Below are 21,970 nucleotides of genomic sequence, written 5' to 3' on the forward strand. Positions count from 1 at the left end.
ATAGAATAAAAGAGGGAGAGAATGATCGAAAATGGGAGGCGGGATACACAGCAGACTAATAGTATGGCAGTTGTCCTAAACTGCAATCTGGCCTCAGAATCAGTCCTTAAGGCATTCACATCTGGCTCAAGAGCCCATGAGAGTATTTTAGGCATGGAAAGCCAAGACACTCTGGCAAATAAATAAATAAATAAATAAATACCTAAATGAAAGATCTCTGTGAGTGAGATCCCAGTGGAAAGAATAGGGCCATCAAAGAAGGAGATACCTTTCTCTGAAGGGAGGAGAGAACTTCCACTTTGACTATGACCCTGTCAGAGTAGATCGAAGTCGGCAAACTCAAAAGGCTTCCATAGCCTTGGCAACTCATGACTAGAGCCTAGGGAGATTACTGACGCCATAAACAAGAGTGTCAAATTGTTACATCAACAACAGGAGTCACTGTGTACTTACTCCTCATGTGGGATCTGTCCTTAATGTGTTGTCCAATGTGAAGTGATGCTATAACTAGTACTCAAACAGTATTTTACACTTTGTGTTTCTGTGTGGGTGCAAACTTTTGAAAGCTTTACTTATTATATACTAAATTGATCTTCTGTATATAAAGATAATTGAAAATGAATCTTGATGTGAATGGAATGGGAGAGGAGTGGGAGATGGGAGGGGTGCGAGTGGGAGGGAAATTATGGGGTAGGGGATGCCATTGTAATCCATAAACTGTACTTGGGAAATTTATATTTACTATATAAAAAAATGTGAAGTATGAAATTAATATGAAAAAATGGTAAGAATTGTTAAATCTTCAAAATAAATTTTTAAAAAATGCTTCTGGGAGCACAAAGAAAAAAGGTATCTCATATTGTACCACACAACCATATATAATTATTGTTAATAAAATATTTTAACGGAGGTCGGTGCCATGGCTTAACAGGCTAATCCTCCGCCTTGTGGCACCGGCACACCGGGTTGTAGTCCCAGTTGGGGTGCCGGATTCTATCCCGGTTGCCCCTCTTCCAGGCCAGCTCTCTGCTATGGCCCAGGAAAGCAGTGGAGGATGGCCCAAGTGCTTGGGCCCTGCACCCATATAGGAGACCAGGAGAAGCACCTGGCTCCTGGCTTTGGATCAGTGCGATGTGCTGGCTGCAGTGGCCATTGGAGGGTGAACCAATGGCAAAAAGGAAGACCTTTCTCTTTGTCTCTCTCTCTCTCTCACTTTCCACTCTGCCTGTCAAAAATAAATAAATAAATAAATAAAATATTTTAATGGGAAATAAGATCAAAGTCAGTGAGCTCAGGGGGCTTCCATGGCCTTGTCAGCTCATGACTAGAGCCTGGGGAGATTGCTGACGTCTTAAACACGAGTGTCAATTTGTTAAGTCAACAATAGGAGTCACTGTGCACTTACTCCCCATATAGGATCTCTGTCCTTAATGTGTAGTTCAATGTGAATTAATGATATGACTAATGCTCAAACAGTATTTGGCACTTTGTGTTCTGTGTGGGAGCAAACTGATGAAATCTTTACTTAAAATATACTAAATTGATCTTCTGTATCTAAAGATAATTGAAAATGAATCTTGATGTGAATGGAATGGGAGAAGGAGCAGGAGATGGGAGAGTTGTGGATGGGAGGGAAGTTATGAGGGGGGAAGCCATTGTAATCCACAAACTGTGCTTTGCAAATTTATATCTACTAAATAAAAGTTAAAAAAAAAAATCCACACATCTAAAACCAACTAGTTTGTGAGAAACAAATTTAAAGCAATCTCTGGAGAAAGGACAATCTCTTCAAAAATGATGCTGGGAAAATTTGTTCTTCACAATGTAGTAGGAAACAAGATCCCCACATTGCAGCTTGTATAATAATTAACTGTAATTGGATCAATCATCTAAATCTATGTGATACCATCAGATTACTAGGAAAAAATATCAGAGAAACTCTGCAAGGCATTGTCATAGGCAAAGACTTTCAGAAAAAGATCCCATGAAGCACAGGCAATAAAAAGAAAAATAGTCAAAGGAGATTATATCAAGCTAAGAAGCTTCTGAACTGCAACAAAGGAAGCAACTGACAGAATGGAAGAAAACATTCGCAAACTATCAGTAAAAATATCCAAAATCTCTAATAAGCTCAACAAATTCAATAACAAAACAATCCAGTTCAAGAAATGGGCAGCAGGCATTTTTCCTGTTATATTAACAGGCAATTTTAGCAAGCATATCTCCAAGGAAGAAATTCAAATGGCAAATAGACACATGAAAAAATGTTCAGGATCACTAGCCATCAGGGAAATGCTAATAGAAACCACAATGAGATTTCTCCTCACCCCAGTTAGTATGGCTATCATACAGAAGCCAAAAATCATTTTGGGGCAGGCACTGTGGCTTAGTGGGTTAAGCTACTGCCTGCAGTACTGGCATCCCATATGAGTGCTGGTTTGAGTCCTGGCTGCTCCACTTTTGATCCAGCTTTCTGCTAATGAGTCTGAGAAAGCAGTGGATGATGGCTCACGTGCTTAGATCCCTGTACCCACGTGGCAGACCTGGATGAAGTTCCTGGCTCCTGGCTTCAATCTAGCCCTGCCTTGGCCATTGTGGTCATTTGGGGAATGAGCCAGCAGAGAGCTCTCTCTCTCTCTGTAAATCTGAAATTCAAATAAATAAATAAATCTTTTTTTTTTAAATCAGAGTATTTTACTGAACAATTTTAAATGTTGTATGAGTAGACATCTATAACCATTGAATTATTTTTACAAGTCAGTCTGGTTTTAACTGTTTTTCTGTGAATGTATAAATATGTACTTGAAAAAAGTATAGGCTTGAGGAAGTCATGATATTCTAGAGTGGAGATGGCTGAACTTGCTCCACTGCCCCCACTCTTCCCACAGTTTAAGAACATACAGCATCAGCCAGTGCCACAGTTCACTAGGCTAATCCTCCACCTGCAGCACCAGCACCCTGGGTTCTAGTCCCAGTTGGGGCGCCGGTTCTGTCCCAGTTGCTCCTCTTCCAGTCCAGCTCTCTGCTGTGGCCCAGGAGGGCAGTGGAGGATGGCCCAAGTGCTTGGGCCCTGCACCCACGTGGGAGACCAGGAAGAGGCACCTGGCTCTTGGCTTTGGATTGGTGCAGCACCAGCCATAGCAGCCATTTGGGGAGTGAACCAACAGAAGGAAGACCTTTCTCTCTGTCTCTCTCTCACTGTCTATAACTCTGTCAAAATAAAAAAAAAAATTAAAAAAAAAAAACATTCAGCATCACCAGATAGTTCAGGAGCATAAGTAGGACCCTATGGTGGCCTATTACTGAATAGTTGCTCAAGAATTGATCTGAGAGGTTGTTGGCAGCCATTGTTTGATCATTATGTATTTCACCAAGGCAGTCATTTATATGCCATGCAAACTAGAATGAAGATTGATAATAAAACTCCTGAGTGTCATAAATTTTTATCAAAATTAATGGGTCAGTTAGGAGTTCTTAAGAAACAGTTGGGGGAGCTGCTCTGTGGTGCAGCAGCTTAAAGCTCTGCCCTACAGTGCTGGCATCCTATATGTGCTCCAGTTCAAGTCCCAGCTGCTCCACTTCTGACTCAGCCCTCTGCTCTGGCCTAGGAAAGAAGTAGAAAAATAGCCCAAGTCCTTGGGCCACTGCATGTGAGAGACCTGGGAGAATCTCCTGGTTCCTGGCTTCAGATCAGCACAGCTCTGGCCACTGCAGCCATTTGGAGAGTGAACTAGCAGATGGCAGAGGCCGACTCTCTGTCTCTCTGCCTTTCAAATAAATAAATAAATCTTAACAATAACAACTGTTAGGCCAGACTTGGATGGGACTAAATTACCCCAATGAGAGACTTCAATGATGCAAAAGCAAAGAGGTTTATTGTTCTAGCTGAAGCTAGGGTCCACTCCTCCAATCGTCACAGTGGTCTTCTGATGAGGACCCATCTCATTTCCTTTGTGGGGTTTATATAGGGTTTTCAGAAGTATTCTATACATTATAGCACCATTCAGCAAATCATCTCATTCTGCGGGAAATTTAAAGAACATCTCTTAAAATTGCTTAGTAAATCTAGTGGTGGGAATAGACTAGTGAAGGTGGTTGGATGGCTTTGGAGTTGATGCTTTTTAAAATTATTGGCTAAAATATAGGGTCTGAGCCGCTAGGGTGTATGTTCCAAACTGCAGGGTTTTGGGATGTTATCAATCACCTTAACTACCTGTAAAGACACCTGGAACTTTAGGTATTTCCCTGCTATCTGCTGATTGGCTGTTGCTAGTGGAGTTTATCACAAGGGGAGTTTATTTTTCTTCTTTCAGGAGCTTTTGCCTTAGGGTTCAGGGCCCAGTCATGCCAGAGTTACCAGATGGAGGCCTAGTCTAAAATAGCTGTGCCTTGATCCAGGCTCAGTTTCTTCACAACAACAAAAACAACAACAAACAGTTGGGTGCTAATGAAGCTATTACCAAAGGAGTAGTTGGTTCTTCCCATTTGGGGAATTATGATTTGAAAATGTTTACATATGCAGACAATGCTGGGTGATTTCACACACACACACACAAAAAAACATGATCAAGTTCTTCTATACTGTAAGTCTTTTAATAGATGTCATAAACGTGTTTGACAAAACACTGATGAAAATGTGAAACACACAAAGTATGCAAGGTGGAAGGCAACATATATTCATAATTGCTTAAAGAATGAGAAGACTCCTCAAGAGGCCCTGTTGGAATTGAGGAAGATATTGATGGTGGAGAAAATGAAGATGCTGTAGTAGCATCTCTGCCCACTCAACACACCTCAGCCATCACCATCTTCAGCATTTGACCCAGGCAGCATGCCATCAGACAGCTATAGTTGAATATAGAGTCCTCTGAGTGCACATGCCCCAGCCTACACATAAGCAAAAGTGCCTCATAGCATGGGTGTAACAAGGAATACTATCCAACCTACTCTATAGACTATTCCAGCCATTGATCCTGCACATTTCATACAGTTTCCCAAGGCAATACCCACCTCACCCCTGAGGACTTTGTGAGAGCTCAGAGATACTGTAAATATGCTTTGCAATATGAAGATGTAAGCACTGCCATTCAGAATCTATAGAAAGACCTCAAGTTACTGATGACTGACAGAGAATAAAGCCTTTGTACAACATATCCATGTATCTTTGGCATAAAGAACTAACTCCATTACCTGAAGAGATAGATAGGTCTGGGCCTCTTAACTTACAAGGCCTAAAGCCCAACAGGTTATTATCAAGCCCCTTCTGTCAGGTTCTATTTGCCTCTCAATCAGAAAACTTAATTGTAGCTTAGCACCTTTCTTAGCTCCTCTAATAATGACTCTGTCCTTTGTTCTAGGCCCTGTCTAGCGCACTTGGGCCTCATTCCTTCATAATCATAACCTCTACTCTACCACCAATGGCTCTACTCCCAACCTGTGTATATTGATGGTCCTCTTCCCCACTTAATGCTGTATAATTGTTCAGACCTGGTTAATGCCACTCTTAAGATCATTGGTTACTATCCTCACCCTGTCTTTTATGACCTTGTCTAAATATGATCAGAGTCGGCGAACTTGGAAGGCTTCCATAGCCTTGGTAACTCATGAAGAGAGCCTAGGGTAGTTACTGGCGCCATAAACTAGAGTGTCAATTTGTTGGGTCAACAACAGGAGTCACTGTGCACTTGCTCCTCATGTAGGATCTCTGTCCTTAATGTGCTGTTCATTGTGATTTAATGCTATAACTAGTACTAAAACAGTATGTTTCACTTTGTGTTTCTATGTGGGTGCAAACTGTTGAAATCTTTACTTAATATATACTAAATTGATCTTCTGTATATAAAGAGAATTGAAAATGAATCTTGATGTGAATGGAAGGGGAGAGGGAGTGGGAGAGGGGAGGGTTGTGGGTGGGAGGGAAGTTATGGGGGGAAGCCATTGTAATCCATAAGCTGTACTTTGGAAATTCATATTCATTAAATAAAAGTTTAAAAAAAAGAAATAAGCTTTATTAATTTACATATACATGAAGAGAATTATTTAAAAGCCATAATATTTGGACAAACAGATCATATTACTTTGTTGTAAAATTCTAAATCTAATAAAAGATTCCAGAATTGTCTAGATTAGAGATTACCTTTTTGTTTTCTGTAAGACTTATAAAACAAATACAAATGTCCTAAAGTGTTAGATTAACCTGAAAAAATATTTTTTTCATTAGAGTTTAAAGTTGACAGAAGGAAAGGTCATTCAGTAAAGAGGTAGAAAAGCTTTCAGACTTAATATTAATAATGTTGGTTTCCCAAATGCTTTTTCTTATACACTGAAGCTTAAGGTGAATTGATATTTGCTGCATCCGCAGTCTGACTGCATGTCTTGGAGAATGAAAAACAGAGGCCTGCAGAGATGCCTGAAGACTTGATGCTTTTAAGTTAAGATTCTTCTCAGCGGCTGTGGAGTATGTTCCATTGAGTGCATAGCTATGAATGGTTCAGAAGATTTTTAAGACTTAAGATACTCAGTTGTTAAGTTTATTAATTTTGTGGGAAATTATGTACTTACTGTGTTACCCGAATTTGCTAGGTTAAAAAAAAAAAATACAAAGATTTTATTTAAATAAAACTTTAAAAAAGTATATGTTGGGAGCCACTGTGCTGGGTTCCCTGTGTAGGCCTTTGTTTAGACTAACCTTCAACTGTGTTCCTGTAAGGAGGAGTCACTAGAAAAGTCCATTTGTATAGCTCACTGATATGGTTAGCGCCTGGCCATCTGGTTTCAGTGCTCTCTTTCTTGTACCTTGATAAGCATGTCTGCTAGCTGTGAGACCTCGCTGTAACTCCCTTTCTCAAATTGATACTGATTCCTGTGAAATTATTCCTTTGAACTATGTTGTGAGATGACACCTGCTTGCCCTCGACTGTTACAATCCTTGCCTTGTATTATATAAGCTGCTTCCTTCTCCAATAAAGTGAGACCTTGATCAGAATACTGTTTTGGTCTCCCTTCTCGTGTCTGGTTTGTCTCTCCATTCAGGTCTGCCCTCCTCATGTCCTAGTTGATTACCCCGCGGGCCGGGGCAAGTGGCGCCCAACGTGGGGCATGAGGAACGGGAATTGAGCTGAACGTCGCTGGAAAAGCCGGCTGTTTCATTTAGGTCGCCGCCTCATCTCATAAGAGCCACCGCAGACAATTCATCTGTGATACAGGCCCGGAGAAGGCGAGTGAAGACCTGCATAGTGGCCACCGCGTCCTGACCCGTCCGCAGTACAGGCTATGAGGGTAAGTGGAGCAATGAAACTATGGGACAAACACTAAGCAAGAAATGTTTGTAAAAGGGATAGAAGCCTCACTCAAGGCACGAGAAGCAAGGGTTAAAAAAGGTGAGCCATAAAACAGTTCATTAATGTTATAGGAATAGTCAGTCCTTGCTTCAAAGAAAAAGGAGTCCTCGATGAGCAACATTGGGATTTGCTCGGAAAAGATTTAAATGTGCATTTAAAGAAACAAAGCAAGCCGTGACAAAGGCTGTGAAAACTTTATTGCAGATGTAGAGAATAGGGTTAAAGAAACAAACCGTAGAGCAATTTATCAGTGCTGTTAAAAAAAATTAGTCCTTGGTTTACTGAAGAGGGTGTTGTGGATAAGAAACACTCGGAGTAAAAAAATATAGATCAGTGTACACTGGACAGCTCTCACCCTGTATTTAAATATTTCACTTGAAGTAAATGTTACCTGTTGTAAAATTAATATTACTATGTGAAATGAGGAATTGTGGTGACAAAGTGTCCAGACTACCCATTCTGTTTTTGTATTATGTACTAACTCTACCTTTATTATTAATAGGAATGCTTGGGCAGGTTATGCGTGGTTTGCTTTACAAAAAAAAATGTAAATCAAAATATGCCGCAAATAGTTAAGATTGCACAAACCTACAAGAATGTAACAATTATAGATAGTAAGAGGCTACTATCATTATGGCTAAATGGTTACCCACCATGTTCCATCCGCTAAAAAATTTGTTGTCTTATCAAAAAGAGATGTTACAAATATTTAATGAAACCCAAATCACTAATTTTAGAGTAATGCAAAATGTTAGCGCATTTGTTAATTGGACTGTGTGCACCTCAACATGTCTATTTAACAAGTAACAATGCCTCAGATCTCCATGCCATGGGATTGTCTAGCCAGTTCTCAGGCTGTCTGCAGCAGCTTGAGTTGTTGTATTGGAACAGTACTGTTTTTTATGTCCCTGACATGGGTGCCCAAGAAGCTAATTCCTCCTCAGATATGTTTCAATTTATCCTTAAAATGCCTTAAATATTATTGTGTTTGTTGGATGTATACTTGTATGAGAAATTTGTATTGTATTCTTATGATGATGTGTTAAGTACGTCTATACCTCGATGCAACCCTAGGGCCAAATGTAAGGACAGATTTTTGGGATGGAGAGGCTTGTATCTAGGTTCGGCTCTTGTAGACAAGTAACTTTGCTGCCAGATGACCTTCTCCTGCTCCTTGGGAGCCTGGCCAGTTCCCAGGGAGAAGGATAAAGGAATGTTTCTAATAAACAGGTGGGCATGCTTCGTGTCTTGGCTCTCTGGCCAAGATCCGAGACGGGACACACTGCTTGCCTAAAATCTTAGCAATGAGCCACCCTTGTCCTTGGGGGCTTTAAGAGGGAGCCGGAGCAAGCCTCTGCTGCTGCTGTTTCATCCCAGGGGAACACACAGTCAAGCTGAATGTTAAACGTGCCCATGATGATTACTAATGATGTTTAATTCTCAGTATGGATCCTTTTCCGGTGCTGTGTAAAGATTGCCTAGTGATGCCCACAATACTGTAAATTCTACAAAACATAAGTACAATGTGAACATAGATCGATTGGCTATTGTGGCTGAGGTGTTCTGTGACAGTCCCTTTGAGAGATTAGCAAAATGGATTAATTTAAAAACAGGACATTCAGGACCTACCACTCTACTTGGTATGTCATTACAAAAATCAACAAAGAGGGCTATGCCTGATAAATGGGGGTGCTATAAATGTGAACAGCAGGAATATGTGCAAAAAAAAAAAAATGTCCAAAAATTAAAGATAAAAATAAGACTCCTCCTGGGATTTGCCCACGGTGCAAAAGGGAAAGGCATTGGGCCAATAAATGTTACTCCAAAACTGATAAAAAAGGTAATTCATTAAAAAAATAAAGTTCAAAAAACTAAAAGCAGGGCTGGCCCCAGGCCCCATCCCAACAAAACCAATACATTTTTGGGGCCATGACATTTGTTCCTCAGCAGAACACCCTAAATCCATCAATTCTCTCCACAGAGCCACAGAGGGTAGTGTAGGACTGGACCTCAGGGCCACCTCCTATACAGTATTGACTCCTGACATGAGTCCATAAGCCCTCCCTACTGGGATTTTTGGTCCTTTGCCAACTGGGTTTTTTGGCCTCCTACTGGGCAGATGTAGTACAACTATGAAAGGGTTACAGGTTTTTCCTGGAGTTATAGATGCTGACTTTACTGATAAAATAAAAAGTATGGCTCAAGCCAATAATGTAATTGTAACCTTAACTCCAGGACAGCATATTGCTCAATTAATTCTGCTCCCCTTATCTTCAATTGGTAAGTCCTTCTCAAATAAAAGAGAAAATAAAGGTTTTGGATCTTCTAATGCTTATTGGATACAATCCATAACTAAGAACTGACCCAAATTTTCCTTAAAATTAAATAAAAAGTTATTCAAGAGTCTTTTAGATACTGGAGCTGATGTCTCTGTTATTTCAGCAACAAACTGGCCTACAAATTGGAAAAAGAAAATTCCCATAGCTCAATTATGAGGTATTGGTCAGAGTCAGGGACTAAAACCAAGTTCAGAGTTGTTACAATGAAAAGATAAAATAAACAATACAGACACATCTTAATCATATATTCTAGGAGGACTGCCCTTTAACCTATGGGGGCAGGATGTTTTAACACAAAATGGGGGCTTTAATGTGTAGTCCAACTGAAGTTGTTACTGCTAATATGCTTCAACAAGGTCATTTGCCAGGTAAGGGTTTAGGCAAACAACAACAAGGCATCACATCTCCAGTTACTTTAACTGTCAATCATGACTGGAAGGGATTAGGTTTCCCTTGATGGCTGCTGATCAAACTGTGCCCCATGCGAAAAAAAATAAAATGAAAATCAAATGATCCCATGTGTGTGGATCAGTGGCCTTTACAACAGAAAAAGATAAATGCTGCACAGATATTGGTGGAAGAACAATAAGCAGCAGGACATATAGTTTCCCCTAATTCTCCTTGGAATAAATAGTCCTATTTTTGTTATCAAAAAAAAAAAATCTGAAAGATGACGATTACTTCAGGACCTTAGGGCTGTTAATGCTACTGTGGAAATTATGGGGGCTTTACAACCAGGTTTACCATTGCCTACTGCAATTCCAAAGGACTCTTATATTGCAATAATAGATTTAAAAGATTGTTTTTATACTATACCTTTACATCCAGAAGATTGTCCCCGATTTGCTTTCAGTGCTCCATCAGTAAATTTTAAAGAACCTATGCAAAGATACCAGTGGAGGGTCTTACCTCAAGGAATGGCTAATAGCCCTACTTTGTGCCAACAATTCATTGATGCTGCTCTTCAAAAAATTCGCAAAAAATATAGCAATTTATATATTATACAATATATAAATGATATTTTAATAACTGGACCCTAGAAATTTTTGGTGGTGCAATGTCTAATGGTAATAAAAGAGCAGTTATCTGGTTTTGGTCTTATCATAGCCCCTGAGAAAATGCAACTTCAATATCCTTATCAATATCTAGGCTTCCAATTGTACCCATGAAAAATACTTTCACAAAAAGTCACCTTACAAGTGGATTCTTTACAGACTTTAAATGATTTTCAAAAAACTTCTAGGGGATATTAATTGGCTTTGTCTACATCTCCCACCTCACAACAGGAGACCTAAACCTTTATTTGATATCCTAAAGGGAAATAGTTTCCCTACCTCCCAATGAGTGCTTACTCCCGCTGCATGATTACCCTTGGAAAAGGTACAACAAGCCTTATCTCAGAGCTTTGTTTCTTACATTGATTATAACCAACCTTTAATTCTTATTATTTTGATTACAGATTATTTACCCACCACTCTGTTGTGACAAGAGGCCCCTTTACTTTGGATATATTTACAGGCTACCCCTAAAAAGAATGTTATACCACATTATAATGCAATAGCTAAGATTATAACTAAAGGGTGACTAAAATGTAAAAAATATTTAAAATAAAGCTAACATGTATATGTCAACCATATACTAACAAACAGCTAATATGGCTTCTTTTTTTTCACTAAAGACTGGCCTCTTGCATTAGCTTCTTTTTCAGGACAAGTTTATAATAACTATCCATCAGATAAAATGATACAATTTTTATGACATCATCCTTGTGTATTTCCATGAAATACAAGCTTTCAACCCTTAGAAAATGCTGACTTAATATTTATAGAGGGTTCCAACACTGGTCAAGCTTCTATAATTTGTGATGGTCACCGTATAGTTATTAACACCCCTTTTTCATCTCTACAGCTAGTTAAATTAACTGCTGTTACACTTACATTACAGTCTACTTTGGATGTAGCGGTTAACATATACACTGATAGCAAATATGTGTTCCTATCGGTGCCTCAATTGGAAACTTGTTCATTCCTTCCTGAATCCTCAGCTTCTTCTCCTTTGTTTTCTTGCATTTGCACTGTCATTCGACAGCATACCTGCCCTTTCTCTATAGGTCATATTTGAGCACATTCCAGTCTCCCTGGACCTTTGGTAGAGGACAATCGTTTGGCAGATTCTGCTCTCTACATATATTCTATTGATACAGCAACAAAAGATCATGTTTTACATCATTTAAATGCTCATACGTTATGCTTAAAACATATTACTTAAAAATAAGCTCAACAAATTGTAAAATCCTATTGTACTTACTCCATCCAGTTACCAGTACCTCACTTTAAAATTAATCCTCGTGGTTTATTCCCCAATCAACTATGGTAAATGGATATTACCCACTTCATGCAATTCGGTAAACAAAAATATATACATGTGTCTATTGATACTTGTTCTAAATTTATTTTTGCTCCCTTACATACAGGTGAAGCTACAAGACATGTTATTGCCCATTGCTTACAAGCTTTTGCTTCCCTAGGAACTCCAAAAAACAAATTAAAATGGATAATGGACCTGCTTATATTTCCGCCTCTTTTAAAACTTTTTGTGTAATTTTTTTTATATCTCACGTTACTGACATTCCTTATAATCCTCAGGGTCAAGGCACTGTTAAATGTACACATAATACTTTAAAGTAATATTTTAATAAAATAAAAAAGGGGGAGTTTGGGGTTTCTGCCTTCTAACAAATGGCTCTCACATGCTTTATTCACTTTAAATTTTTTCACATTGGATAAAGATGGTCGTTTTGCAGCTGATCAACACTGGCATCCACAAACAGCTGCGAAAAGAGCAATGGTGAAATGCAGGGATCCTATCACCAATCACTCAAATGGACCTGATCCGGTACTGGTATGGGACACTTCTCCTAAGGGTTGGGTATTTTTATGCAATCAATTTGCTTTTACTTCCTTAGCCCCTGATGATTTTTGCAACTGCTCATTGGGCCGTGTGGCCTCGATGCTAACATCTGTATTTCCAGACACGACAGCAACACTCATTACCTGAGACCTGTGATGATGATGTCATCTTAATTGGAGACCTGCCTTTACCATGGCTATATAGCTAGTGGGAGTTCCTGGATTGGCTTATGGAAATAACCATGGACTTCGAAGGCTTGCATGTTTGGTGACCAAAACCATCAATCTTACTGCTACTGCGCTATCCAATATAGCTGAAGAATTGGATCAAGTTCGTTCAGGAGTACTCTTAAACCAAGCAGCTATCGATTATTTGCTGTTAAAAGATCATATAAGTTGTAAATCTGTACCAGGGGGATGTTGTTTTAACATTACTAACAATATGCCACATAGAGTCTGTTACTGATAAAAGTAAAATGCAACATATGTTTATTACTAACCCCTTAACATTTGGAGGATTTCAATGGATTCATTGGTTATTAATGCTGGCTGGACCGCTACTGCTTTTCCTACTTTGTATGGGATGTTTTCCGTGTGTTCTGCAATTTGTGCTAACCTTGCTACAGTCTGTATGGACTGACATTCATCATTTAAAACTTTGTACCAAACCTCTTTTGTAATCAAAAATAATTGATATTTGGCTATATGTCTCATCTCTCGCCTAATGTCAGGCTGGTCCGATGGTAGTGGGTTATCAGAACTTATTAACATTAGTGTCACTAAAGTTGGTATACAACCCCCCACTGCTAAATTTGACTGGCTTTAAAAAAAAATTAATCATTCTTCAACTGCCCTATCTTAATAAACAAAAAACAACAAGTATTACAGCAAGGTATTCTAGATAATCGTGCAGCCATCGATTATCTTCTCTTATTACATCACAAAAAATGCAATCAAGTTAAAAATATGTGTTGTTTTAATCTTACTGATAACTTTCATAGTATTGCTAGTAAAATCCAAAAACTCACAGAACTTGCTTCTCATTTTACTCAAGACAAAGGGTCCGAAAGTTTATTCAATTGGCTTACATCTTGGCTGCCAAATTTCTCCTGGCTTAAAAAAACTGTTTGTGGGGATTGTAATCTTCATCATAAGCCTTCTCATAAGCCTCCTTACTGCCTATCTTGTCGGCAGGTGTTTCGTGTATCTTCTAACTAGGCCTTGGAAATCCCCCAAAAGATAACTCGGTGGGTAGTCAATGACGGGTAAGATGGGTTGCCGCACATATCAACCTAAGACAGGAATTCATCGATGACGATGGATTCTGATGACGGGTAAGAATGTGCAGGTGGAACCCACGACCTAAGACAGGCACCATCGTTGGCTTCATTATAAAATAAAAACAGCACTGCTCACAAAAACGCAGCAGTATAGCACTGATGACATGTAACCTCATCTTGCTATATACAAAGAAGGTGGAGATGTTGGGAGCCACTGTGCTGGGTTCCCTGTGTAGGCCTTTGTTTAGACTAACCTTCAACTGTGTTCCTGTAAGGAGGAATCACTAGAAAAGTCCATTTGTACAGCTCACTGATATGGTTAGCGCCTGGCCATCTGGTTTCAGTGCTCTCTTTCTTGTACCTTGATAAGCATGTCTGCTAGCTGTGAGACCTCGCTGTAACTCCCTTTCTCAAATTGATACTGATTCCTGTGAAATTATTCCTTTGAACTATGTTGTGAGATGACACCTGCTTGCCCTCGACTGTTACAATCCTTGCCTTGTATTATATAAGCTGCTTCCTTCTCCAATAAAGTGAGACCTTGATCAGAATACTGTTTTGGTCTCCCTTCTCGTGTCTGGTTTGTCTCTCCATTCAGGTCTGCCCTCCTCATGTCCTAGTTGATTACCCCGCGGGCCGGGGCAGTATAGGCTTGTATTGAACAAGATGTATCCAAACTTCATAAAATGCTATTATTTTAATACAAAAGTTGCATAAGCATATGTTTTAAACACAAATAATTGATTATAAAAGCTTGTGTTTCTACTCAAATACACTTGTGAAAAGAAATTACAATTTATCCACAAAATAATTTAGAATTTCCTAACAGTATCTAACTTAAATAAGGAAGTAAAACATACTAAAACATCTTTTGTTTTTGTGAATTTAATTACAGTACCTTAAATTAGCATTTTCCATCCCAAAGTTTATTAAAAGTTTTGAAAGGGAGATAAACTCCATGAGGTTGCTACCAATTTTCTGTTCTAAATTCTTCATGTACTTGGGGCTGGTGCTGCAGTGCTGTAGGTTAATCCTCTGCCTGTGGTGCCAGCATCCCATATGGGTGCTGGTTCTAGTCCCAGCTGCCCCTCTTACAGTCCAGTTCTCTGCTATGGCCTGGGAAAAGTGCATTATGGCCTAAGTGCTTGGGCCCCTGCACCCACATGGGAGACCAGGAAGAAGCAGCTAGCTCCTAGCTTTAGATCGGTGCAGCTCTGGCCATTGCAGCCATCTGTGGAGTGAACCAATGGAAGGAAGACCTTTCTCTCTGTCTCTCCCTCTCTGTCTGTAATTCTACCTCTCAAATAAATAAATAAAATCTTAAAACATATATTCTTTATAAACTCATATTAATTACAACCTCTTATTTTAGAAAAATGAGGTTTAATGGTTTATGACTTCTGCTAGTGTGTGATTGTTACAAAGTAAAACTTCTAGTCAAGGAATGAATTTGTAAATTCCTTATCTGCAATCAACTTACTGTAACAAAAATTGTGGTACTAAGTTAATAGTCTTTAAATAAATACAAATTAAGAGAATATTTAGCAACTTAAAAACACCTGGCTATCAAAATTATTCAGATGCAGACAAGATAAGATTCCTTGTGGGGTAACCACATGCTAAATTTCTGTTTTTTTATTTACATGTCTCACTGTCACAGGCTGAACAGCAACATTATGAGAATGATGAGCACTCCTGTAATTCTAGAGACATATGTGCCCTGTCAGGACTTCATTGGCCTAACTGTAGAGGTTAACAATGCAAGTCCTTTTAAGAAACTAGTCATAGAAAATAATCAAAGACAAAAGAGAACTCCAAAAGAAATCAGACATCATCTTCTCATAAAGATATGAAGAGTAAGAGATTCGGGAATAAATGTTTCTGTTTTCAAGAGAATTGTGGGGCTGGTGCCATGGTGCAGTAGGTTAATCCTCCACCTTCAGCACTGGCATCCCATAGGGGCACTGGTTCTAGTCCCAGCTACTCCTCTTTCAACCCAGCCCTCTGCTATGGCCTGGGAAAGCAGTATAAGATGGCCCAAGTGCTTGGGCCCCTGCACCCATGGGAGACTGGGAAGAAGCACCTGGCTCCTAGCTTTGGATCGAGCAGCTCTGGCTGTTGCAGTCACTTGGGGAGTGAACCAATGGATGGTCTTTCTCTCTACCTCTCACTGTCTATAACTCTACCTCTCAAATAAATAAAACCTTTCAAAAAGTCTGTTAAAGTGAATTGCAATGTCTATTGTATGTTTTCTTTTGCAACTTCAAGTGGACATAGCTCATAAAATAAAATGAATCATGGTCTCATAAACACAAAAGCTTATCATATAAAACTGGTACCAATGAATAGCTTCTTTCATAGTCTCTCTATATAAATAATTAATAAACCAATTGTTTTATTCCTACTCAGAAAATCCAGTCAATGCAATTGATTTCAAATTTAGAATTTTCAAATCACCCAGAAATGCACAATGTTAATGCTTTTGGAGCTTTATAAGAGCATAAAATATCAATTTTTAATTCTTGTACTTTTTAACATTAGAGAGTTCTAAGACATTAAATGGTATTTTTTTCTTTCTAACCCACGTAAGACTAGCAATGTGCAGAAAAAATAAGAGGATATTTGTTACGCAGATAAATAATTGTGCTTTGCCTAGACTCATGCTTCAACTTTGGTTATTTTTCCTCGCCTCTGAAGCCAGGAGGAAGAGACTCCTGTGAAACTATAAAATGCCCCTGGTGTTCTTAAATTATTACTTTTTGGACAGGAACTTCCAAGAAACAACACCACAGTCATAGTGAATTTTTTCTGTGGTTGGAATCTTTGCTTTGCTTTCAGGAGACCAAGAAAAGCCACCTGGAGAACTCAGGGGAAGACCACATGGGAATGGAGAGGCATGCATCTCCTTTGGAAGCAGTTGTGTCTGTGAAAATTTTTATTCATGGCAAATTTGACAGGTCTCTATCCATTGATAAAGAAGAGACTCATCATAAAAATTAGAAATGCAGGAAAAAATCATTGAAATCTCATTTTTTTCTGCCACAGGCAAGTGGATCAACATCTCTCACAGTAAAACAAACAGACTGTAAAGAGTCTGTCCAATATCTCTGGCTCTCCTCACATTCTAAGGACAGACCTCGGAGAACTTCCAGCTGCCTCTTCCAGAAAGGTAAATCAATAAATAAATTGTTAATAAAAAGAAAAATGAGGTAACTTTTTTATTCTGTATTTCTGCATAGGATTCCTGTCTTTACAATCTAGTACTTTACGCTTTTTTCTCTTTCTTTCATGCATGTTTTTACCTACTCCTACCCCAATTCCAAAGAAGGAAAAATGAATAAAAATCATGAGATATTGATCTCATTTTTCCTTCTTTGGAATTGGGGTAGGAATAGGAAAAAACATGCATGAAAGAAAGAGAAAAAAGCTTAAAGTACTAGATTGTAAAGTAGGAACAAATGGACAGGAAGGCTGGAGGTGAAGGGGTAAACACTAGGTTAGGGAAAAAAGCCAGCTTATTAAATCTGTAAAAAGAGAAAGGAAGAAAGGAGGAGGAAATAGAGAAGTATGGTTATGTTCTTCTGGAATTACATTCTTATGCAATCTGTTCTCTGTATTAATAAAAATAAAAATGTTTAACAATTGAAAATTTATTTCTTTATTGAATCACTACTGCCTCATTCCAACACTCTATAAAAACAAAATCCAAAGGCAGGCATAGGTTGCAGTGTGGGGCACAGTGGAAGTAACAATGACAGCCCTATTTCTCTAACATCAACCTCTGCACCCCAACTTCTAATACAGCAAATTTCTACATATTACCCAGAATCAATTTCATAAAATAAACCACTTAGGGCAAAAGCTCAGAGAAAATCAATGATCCCATTATTCTTTGCCGGTGAAGTACTCATAAAAATTAGCATGCTGCTAAAGAAAGTGAGACGATGGCCAAGCTATGTATAAAGAACACAGGGCTGCAAAGTCAGGGGGCAGTTTGGTGTTTTATGAGCACCCAAAGTGAACTGCAGATGATGGAAGGGGATGCATTACAGAATGGGAGCTGAGTAGGCAGCCCAGCCAGCTGTGATCAACAAGCCTTTAACCTGAGATTTATGAGTATTTGTGAAGTGTACAGATGAGCTCTACCTATAACAACAGTACTTACTTTTTCCTTAGGAGACAAGGCAAAACACATTTTCCAATTTTTATCATTTTTCATTTTATTTGAAAGGCAGGGGGAGATGGAGAGGGAGAGAGATTTCTTCCATTTTCTGGTATATCTCCAAATGCTCACAACAGCAGGCAATGTTCAGCCTGAAGCCAGGATCCCGGAACTCCATCCAGGCCTGGGTGAGTTCAGTTAATTCTGAGGACACACAGTCTTCAGTGACACCTGTCTTTATAAAGACACAGCTCAATACAAAATAAAACTCCCTACTCAGGTCCTTTGAGATCCAAGAGAAAACTTTCAAATATTTTTCAGATGAGTGCAAAACAGAAATACAGAGAATTCTATGAGCCAACAAGTTCCTTGCCTACATGAGAATCAGCCTGGTCACCAGGGAGATCAAAGGAAAATGACCAAGCAAAGCCACTTGGAACCTGTGCCCAGAATCTTATCTCTTGAGTGAGCATAAAGGCAGCCCAGTCATTGGTCATTGGCAGTTTTGGACCACCTTAATCCTGAAGTGCGTACACAAACTAGTCAACTCCAATTTGGGCTGAGTTATCAGACTGGCAGTCTGGCCAAAGATTGTCACCCATTAAAAAATCTGGGGCTGGCACCGTGGCTCACTAGGCTAATCCTCCACCTGCAGTGCCATTACTCTGGGTTCTAGTCCCGGTTAGGATGCCAGATTCTGTCCCAGTTGCTCCTCTTTCAGTCCAGCTCTCTGCTGTGGCCTGGGAGGGTGGTGGAGGATGGCCCAAGTGCTTGGGCCCTGCACCTGCATAGGAGAACAGGAGGAGGCATCTGGCTCCTGGCTTTGGATCGGTGCAGCGTGGCCGTAGCGGTCATTTGGGGAGTGAGCCAACGGAGGGAAGACCTTTCTCTCTGTCTCTCTCTCTCACTAACTCTGGCTGTCAAAAAAAAAGAAGAAGAAGAAAAAGGAGGAGGAGGAGGAGGAGGAAGAAGAAGGAGGAGGAAGGAGGAGGAAGGAGGAGGAGGAGGAGGAGGAGGAGGAGGAGGAGGAGGAGGAGAAGAAGAAGAAGAAGAAGAAGAAGAAGAAGAAGAAAGAAGAAGAGAGAAGAAGAGGAAGAAGAAGAAGAGGAGGAGGAGGAGGAGGAGGAGGAGGAAGAGGAAGAGGAAGAGGAGGAGGAGGAAGAAGAAGAAGAAGAAGAAGAAGAAGAAGAAGAAGAAGAAGAAGAAGAAGAAGAAGAAGAAGAAGAAGAAGAAGAAAGAATCTGGACACAGGAATGGCCAAAAACAAAACGATCATGAGATGGGCACAATAGGAGTCAGAGTACTAAGTGGGTAGTAAATGCACAGATCGTAGACCATGGCAACAGGCAATGCCAACCTTCTCTTTTGTTGTAAAATTTCCTTACTTTATCTTAAAGGCCTTGAGAAACAGATCTGTAGATGTCTCATGTGTAAGACAAACATGGATCATTCATAATTGGCCTATAAATATTAGCATTCTTTCCCTGATCAATGAGCCTCAGGAACTAGCTCATGGAGGGGCAATTAAAGAGAATCACTTCAGTCTCAATTCTAGGAAGTATACATCCTCCATGAACTGCTTCTTACAAAACATTTCTCCTGTTTTCCAGGAGAAATATATCAACTCTGAAGAGGCTACTTTTTTTTTTTCCATAGAGCCCAACACCTGTCTTAGGAATCAGCTGTGATGCAGGTAGATGGATAAGAAAAGCCAATTGGACTCATCTACTAGAAGACAAGATACTTAACCCAAATCACTATATTTCACTCTACAGAAAAATGTAAACTGAATCACAAAGAACTCCAGTTGATCAATCCCCTGGTTTAAGCAAAGGGCATATTTGCATTACTCCAGATAATGCAGGCCTCTTTTTCTGTTGTACCCTCATGTGGACTATCTGCATAGGGACACAGAGTGTGAGGGGGAGGCTGCAGCAGTAAAAATGGTCAATGTTTCAATTACAAAACTGATCTTTACTTATCTCAAATTCAGTCATAAAAATTCTGCTCTAAGCAAGATACATAAATCCAAGCTCATTCCTTTCTCAACAAAAATTTAATGCTAACTGCATATTTAGGAGTGTACTATTGCATTTAATTACAGTACTTCTCTACATTTTATTTTTTAAGATTTTATTTATTTGAGAGGTAGAATTATAGACAGTGAGAGGAAGAGACAGAGATAAAGGTCTTCCATCTGCTGGTTCACTCCCCAAATGGCTATAACTGATCTTGGCTTCACTGATCTGAAGCCAAGAGCCAGGAGCTTCTTCTCTGCCCCCCTTGGGTACCTGGGCCTAAGCACTTGAGCCATCTTCTACTGTTTTCCCAGGTCATAGTCATAGCTGAGAGCTGGGTCAGAAGAGGAGCAGCTGGGACTAGAACTGGTGCCCGTATGGGGTGCCAGTGCCACAGGCAAAGGATTAAACTACAAAGCCACAGTACCAGCCCCTCTACATCTTATAAACACATCTTATCTGTAAGAAGAAAACTGAAAAGTAATTCAAGTATATCACAAATTATGTTAGGAATTATTTCTAATTAAAAAAAAAAAAAAAAAGGAAAACCCTATAATAGAAACCTGAACAAATGACCTGTGTCCTATTACTTTATCCCTTGGAATACTTTTCAAGATTTCTTCTGGCCTTCCCATCTTCCCTTGTTCCTCATACCCTTTCAATATCACTGCCTCTCTGTCCCTGCAGCTCTTTCTCTTTGGAAGCAGTCTTGTAGACTATCATCATTATTTCAAAATGTTTTGTAGGAAGGGCCTGAATGGCCTTCTAATATCCCTTAAATATATATTTCCATAAAACAGACAAGAGAGGGGCTGGTACTGTGTCCTAGCAGGGAAAGCTGATGCCTGCATTGCCGGCATCCCATATGGGCACTGGCTTGAGTCTCAGCTGCTCCATCTCTGATCCAGCTCTCTTCTAAGCTCTGGGGAAGCAGCAGAAGATGGCCCAAGTCCTTGGGCCCCTGCACCCATGTGGGATAACTGGAAGAGGCTCCTAGCTCTTGGCTTCAGTTTGGGGTAGCTCCAGCCATCTGGGGAGTAAACCAGAAGATGGAAAACCTTTCTCCCTCTCTCTCTCTCTACGCCTCTGCCTCTCTCTACTCTGCCTTTCAAATAAAAATAAAAATAAAACAGACAGTAGAGCATACTGGGAAAGCCATTGCCTGTGATGCTGGTATTCCATATTGTGCATGAGTTCATGTCCCATGTGCTCTACTTCTGATCCAGCTCCTTCATGTGCCTAGCAAAGCTACAAAGGATGCTGGCTTGTGCTCCTGCTCCCACATGGGAAATGTGGAAGAAGGTACTGGCTCCTGACTTTAATCCAGTCCAACCCCAGCTGTTGTGGCCATTAGGAGTGTAAACCAGTGGATAAATGATTTGTCTCTCTCTTTGTAACTCTGCCTTTCAAATAAATAAATATTTTTAATTTTTTAAAAAAATTTAACAAATGTCCGTAAATATTCTGACTCATCTTGACGTGTAACAAGAGCCAAGAAAGTTGCTGCTGACTTTATGTAGTGCCTCCTCAATATGTTCTATAAGAAAAAAATATTTATTTATTTTGCTATCCAAGCACTCAAATCCAAAAGAAATAATACTACCCAGTACAACTCTGCACTGAAGAAAAGTAAAGGAGCAAGGGGCCAAAACCCTGTGTGGAAGGGTGGCAGTCCCCTCCTCACTCTGCATCTGAGTTTCTGGTTAGAGATGGAGACAAAGGCAACTCCAGATACTGCAGAGGTACACAAACAGCCTCAATCACAGACATGCCTTGTGTGTGTGCAACAGAAGGAGAGCACAGAGCACTATGTAAGGGAGGAATACACTGAACACAAAAGGAAAGGCTATGAATGGACATAGCTAAGAATTCCCCCACTCAGCTGATCACGTTCTCAAAAATGTCCAGGCCAGAATTCCATT

At 39.7% G+C, this 21,970-nt stretch overlaps 1 protein-coding gene and 2 pseudogenes across 1 annotated transcript in view; 1 reads left to right on the plus strand and 2 right to left on the minus strand.

Annotated features, from left to right (window-relative positions):
- Window positions 1-21,970, minus strand: part of LOC133776098 (zinc finger protein 271-like) — a 77,781-nt gene that overhangs the window by 49,578 nt on the left and 6,233 nt on the right. The window lies entirely within an intron of this gene.
- LOC133775915 (vacuolar protein sorting-associated protein VTA1 homolog) lies at window positions 2,850-5,136 on the plus strand (annotated as a pseudogene).
- On the minus strand, window positions 16,734-16,898 carry LOC133776062 (apelin receptor early endogenous ligand-like; annotated as a pseudogene).

The sequence above is a fragment of the Lepus europaeus genome, chromosome 17 (genome assembly GCF_033115175.1).
Source record: "Lepus europaeus isolate LE1 chromosome 17, mLepTim1.pri, whole genome shotgun sequence".
NCBI lineage: Eukaryota > Metazoa > Chordata > Mammalia > Lagomorpha > Leporidae > Lepus > Lepus europaeus.